This window comes from Clinocottus analis, unplaced genomic scaffold, assembly GCF_023055335.1.
Source record: "Clinocottus analis isolate CAN_PGR_092001 unplaced genomic scaffold, fCliAna1.0.p SCAF_11, whole genome shotgun sequence".
In the NCBI taxonomy this organism is placed as follows: domain Eukaryota; kingdom Metazoa; phylum Chordata; class Actinopteri; order Perciformes; family Cottidae; genus Clinocottus; species Clinocottus analis.
Window position 1 is genome coordinate 228,962 of NW_027175832.1, and position 6,242 is coordinate 235,203.

Consider the following 6,242-nt stretch of genomic DNA (forward strand, 5'->3'; position numbering starts at 1 on the left):
AGAGGTGAGGGGTGAGAGGGTGAGGGGGTGAGAGGTGAGGGGTGAGAGGGTGAGGGGTGAGAGGGTGAGAGAGTGAAGGGGTGAGAGGGTGAGGGGGTGAGGGGTGAGGGGGTGAGGGTGAGGGGGTGAGGGGTGAGAGGGTGAGGGGGTGAGGGGTGAGAGGGTGAGAGGGTGAGAGGTGAGGGGTGAGAGGGTGAGGGGATGAGAGGGTGAGAGAGTGAAGGGGTGAGAGGTGAGGGGTGAGAGGGTGAGGGGATGAGGGGGTGAGAGGGTGAGAGAGTGAAGGGGTGAGGGGTGAGAGGGTGAGGGGATGAGGGGGTGAGAGGGTGAGAGAGTAAAGGGGTGAGAGGGTGAGGGGATGAGGGGGTGAGAGGGTGAGAGAGTGAAGGGGTGAGGGGTGAGAGGGTGAGGGGATGAGGGGGTGAGAGGGTGAGGGGTGAGGGGGTGAGGGGGTGAGAGGGTGAGGGGATGAGGGGGTGAGAGGGTGAGGGGTGAGAGGGTGAAGGGGTGAGAGGGTGAGGGGTGAGGGGGTGAGAGGGTGAGGGGTGAGGGGGTGAGGGGGTGAGAGGGTGAGGGGGTGAGAGGTGAGAGGGTGAGGGGGTGAGAGGGTGAGGGGAGGGGGGTCGACATGGAACGGGACGTTCTGCTTTGTGTAAAGTGCAGCGAAGACGCTCCGTGCAGCCGCCATGCATCATGACCTCCGTGTGGCTCGAGCTGCACAGCAGAGAGTATTTCTTTCTCTGCATTCGTCAGACAGCAAACGTTAACATTGAGGTCGCGTGAGGGATCAGACACACTTTGTTGTTCCGGTGTCGTTATTTAGTTTGTTGGCGAGATTATGGAACGATAATTCATGATCAAGAGACACAAGCCCTTCCCGCTATATGCTTCTTTTTAAAATGTATAACTCCTCGTGTGTAGAAAATGATGGAAAAGTGTATTTATTGTTGCTGTTGTAGGTTTCCTGCTGGTGTGTATTTGGGACAGGACCCCTGCCCAGTTGTGTTGCACTTTATTGAGTTCATGTATTGTTTCATTTACTCAGTTATTATTTGGACCAAAGCACTTTTATTTATTTTTCTCTGTACATTTTTGTCCGATGGGCTGCTGTGTTGGTGAATGTTAGAGACATTGTTTGCTTTCATGGGAAAGTATGATTTGCTTTCTTGCCGAGCGTTAGATGAGAATATGAATACACCTGAAAGATGCAGGTACTGTGAAGGTACAGGTAACACATCCAGGTATTTAGACTCACATATTGAGATCTTCTCTCCACATCGCCCTTTAGACAAGCGTCACTTTGGGCAAGAGAGCAAAAAACATCTTCCCCAAATCTATTGCACTAAAACATACCAGCTATGGCTAAAAGACAGACGATTCACATGATACTAAACATAATAATAACATAATAAACCCTGTTCTGTAGTTTAAGGTGCAGCCTGTGGCACTGAGGGGCATTTGTCAGATATGGAAAATCCTATGAATCTGTATGTTTTGTGTATAATCACCTGAAAACAGGAGCGGTAGTGTTCATGTGTCCTCATCAGAGAAGGCCCTCTTCATGCAGTCCGCTTAGTTGGACCCATGTTTCTACGGTAGCCTAGAAGGGACAAACCAAACACAAAGCTCATTTTGTTTTCGCAGACTGACACACTCGGCACACGGAGACGTTTCAGTTGAAATCTGCGACCTCGATGCCGTTAAATCTCCCACTGGCCCTCCAACCGTAACCGAGACGCACTTCATGTGTCACGGCCAGCGGCGCCGCAGGAAATAGCTTTACGGTTTAAGTCTCATCCAGTAGCCACATGGAAAGCTGTAATGAACCATGGACCCGTCATCTGTTGAAGGTTGCTAGTTGCTTTGAGTCGGCAACAGCGTTGTCCGTCACCAGATAGTGCCTCCCTCCCTTCACCTCCTGCTCTTCTCCCTCTGCCTTCACCGTCCTCCTCAACATCTACACTAAAGTTAGATCAAGCTTTCATGTCGAGTACAAGGAGATGAATCTTTTTTTATATTGATGATCTATGTCAATGTGTTGGAGGGCGAACATCATACTGATGCTCTAGAGTGACAGTAGAGTGTTGTTATACTGATCAATATGTTAATATAACAACACTACACTAATCAGTATGTTAATATAACAACACTACACTGATCAATATGTTAATATAACAACACTACACTGATCAGTATGTTAATATAACAACACTACACTGATCAATATGTTAATATAACAACACTACACTGATCAATATGTTAATATAACAACACTACACTGATCAGTATGTTGGTATAACAACACTACACTGATCAATATGTTAATATAACAACACTACACTGATCAATATGTTAATATAACAACACTACACTGATCAATATGTTAATATAACAACACTACACTGATCAGTATGTTGGTCCATCCTGTAATGGCGCAGCGTGTTCCTCATGATCATCTGAAGCCTCCTCGCTGTCGCTGCTCGTCTGGACACGAGGCAGCTTGAGGTCATCTTGAGGTCAGCTTGAGGTCATCTTGAGGTCATCTTGAGGTCAGCTTGAGGTCATCTTGAGGTCAGCTTGAGGTCAGCTTGAGGTCATCTTGAGGTCAGCTTGAGGTCATCTTGAGGTCAGCTTGAGGTCAGCTTGAGGTCATCTTGAGGTCATCTTGAGGTCATCTTGAGGTCAGCTTGAGGTCATCTTGAGGTCAGCTTGAGGTCAGCTTGAGGTCAGCTTGAGGTCATCTTGAGGTCAGCTTGAGGTCATCTTGAGGTCATCTTGAGGTCATCTTGAGGTCAGCTTGAGGTCATCTTGAGGTCAGCTTGAGGTCATCTTGAGGTCAGCTTGAGGTCATCTTGAGGTCAGCTTGAGGTCATCTTGAGGTCAGAAACAGGACAGTATGATTTGTGTTGTGATGACGCTTTCACAAGCTGAGAGTTATTGTACCAAAATGACCTGAATGTTGGTTTGAGTTTCACATCCTCAGTGGAAGGAAGTGTTTCCTTTGCTGGACCAACATCATTGAGTTTAGTTTGCATTTACAGGATGTTTCCTGTTTTCACCTTCTTCTCCTGGATCACGACGTGGTCAGCCAGCCGCTTGTCCTCTTTCTGGCCTTTAACCTGATTTATAATCAGATTACTGAACGCACCTGGAGCTGCTCGCCACGGGCCGACCAGCCTGCTGAGCAACGCAGTCCTCAAGGAACGGATCAGCTTCACTTCCACTTTGACATGTTTTATTTTGTCAGCATTAATTGGGATTAAATCATTTATTTAAGGGTCATTTTGGTATCATAACTTTGTTGCTTATATATATCTATATACATATATATATATATATCTATATATATATATATATATATATATATATATATATATATATCTAGATATATATATCTAGATATATATATATATATATATATATATATATATATATATATATATATATATATAGATATATATATATATATATATATATATATATATATATATATATATATCTAGATATATATATATATATATATATCTAGATATATATATCTATATATATATATATATATATGTATGTATGTATGTATGTATGTATGTATGTATGTATGTATGTTGTCTGCTGAAACAGAAGACAAATGGAAAGTTTAATTTAGAAAGTTTAGAAGGATTCATTACAGTCTTAAAGTATATTGCACTCATGCACAAGTTCTCTTTATTGGGTATGATTTTGTAAGATGATGTTTTAAGAAAGCATGTTCTGGTTAGTTTACTAAAACTCCTGAAGGACATTAGACTCTGAAATCAAACCTCCAACATCACGCTTCCTCGTACTTTCACAATGTTTTAAAAAGCGTTTTGACTCGCTGGCCGACACTCGTTGGAAGCTGACGAGGAGATAGATGAATATCCGCCATAGCTCTGGATCTCAGCATGCAGGTCCACTTCTCTTCTGCTGTCTGCTGTGCTTCTGCTGCCTTGCTTAATGACCCCAGTGCTGCTTGTAAATTAGTGTCATATTCATGACCCTTGTGGTGACTAACTGGAAACCTTCCTCTGGCTCTGTCTTGTATATAAATAGAGATTTCCTGTGTTGGGTCTCATCACATGATGTTAACTCTTCCTCTAGATGGATAGGAATAACCGGCCTGCTGAGTGCTGATCAGGGATCAGCTGTGCACGTGGCAGCTCGGTGTGGGTGAGCTGCCACGGTGCAGGCGACATGATCCCAGGTCAGCCTCTCTGAGCCTGCGATGACGTCTCAGTGCTCGTTTGTCTTTTGAGTCTTCTGGAGTTCTTCATCATGTCTGTGGACACGTAACTAAAATTGTCAAGAAAAAAATAAGGCAAATAAAAAAATGAGTGTTAAATGATGCACCATCTGAGTGTGACGTGTCTGATTGTTGCCTTAATCAATTTGTGCGCATGTATTATCAGCAGCACACACTGCAGCACACAGGACCCCGCATGGTGGTGGTGAGCAGGTCAACGCTCATCAGTGATCAGCTCCGTGCAGCTCACGCCGCTTCCTCTGCACGACGCAAACTGAAGCTACACCTTCACACCTGCATGAAAAGGGTTATAATACAGGCTGTAATCTTTCCCAAGATTAATAACAACTCAAGAGTCTTATTTTCCACAGAAGGAGTTTCAATATCAAATGTTAGTTTCATATTAGGACGTCCTGAGTTCTTCCCTCCTTTCAGTGATTAAACGTCATGAAATATGACGGGCCTGCATCATCTAAGCTTTGGATTGGCATCGTTTAGGGAAATATGTGTATTTGCTTTTCTGCTGCGTGTTAGAGGAGAAGATTAATATCACACTCACGTCCATCTATTCAGTACGAAGACGGTCGGTGAGTTAAGCGTGAAGCGGAGACGGCAACGCCATCCAGACGAGCTCCACCGGCTCACTGCTGGACACGTGGACTGTTTGACCTGCTCCACAGCTCAGGAGAGGTTCTGTACATGTGGATCTTCAAATAGGCCTTTTCATTTTAACCTCGGACATCCACAGCATCAGTAGAACGGCAGGGCGTGTTGAGAGACCGAATGCTCGGATCAGAACTCCATGCTCCTCTGCTGTCTGTTGCCTAACAGGCTGTACTTTGAACACATTGGATCGCCTGTGTGAGGCTGTTCTTCTGCGTTTGTGCAGCCTTCCATTATTGATCATCTCCTCCTGCATGTGCTCAGCAGGTCAGTCAGACTAATCCTCTCACAGGCAGAAATCCTGCAGCCACAAAGGCCACTAGGTACTGAGGTTACACACTCTGCAGCAACAATGCGCTCGGTAAGATAACTGTCGGCCTTCATATGTAATGAATGTTGAATATTTAATCACGCGTTGTCTCTCTGTGGACCTGCAGACCTGGACGTCCAAACAGAGACCTGAACTCTGCCATGAAGCTTGAAGACAACGGCCACTGAAAAGGAAACCGTGGAAACAATATTAGACACACACACACACACACACACACACACACACACACACACACACACACAGAGCGTGTGAGAAGGTGCTCAGTGCGTTGTCTACATACGTCCTCAGAGCTTCCAGCTGCAGGTCATCCTATCCACGTCTTTAATTATGTACAGTAAGATGCCCCCCGGCTGAGGGCCGGTCCAGCTGGTGCGGCTGCAGGCGGACGGATCACTGCCGGCGCCACAGGAAGGAGACGGCAGGAAGAAGACGGCAGGGAGGAGACGGCAGGGAGGAGACGACAGGAAGAAGACGGCAGGGAGGAGACGGCAGGAAGGAGACGGCAGGAAGGAGACGGCAGGGAGGAGACGACAGGAAGAAGACGGCAGGAAGGAGACGACAGGAAGAAGACGGCAGGGAGGAGACGGCAGGAAGGAGACGGCAGGGAGGAGACGACAGGAAGGAGACGGCAGGGAGGAGACGACAGGAAGAAGACGGCAGGGAGGAGACGACAGGAAGGAGACGGCAGGGAGGAGACGACAGGAAGAAGACGGCAGGGAGGAGACGACAGGAAGAAGACGGCAGGAAGGAGACGACAGGAAGGAGACGGCAGGGAGGAGACGACAGGAAGAAGACGGCAGGAAGGAGACGACAGGAAGGAGACGACAGAAAGGAGACGGCAGGAAGGAGACGACAGGAAGGAGACGACAGAAAGGAGACGGCAGGAAGGAGACGACAGGAAGGAGACGACAGGGAGGAGACGACAGGAAGAAGACGGCAGGAAGGAGACGACAGGAAGGAGACGGCAGGGAGGAGACGGCAGGGAGGAGA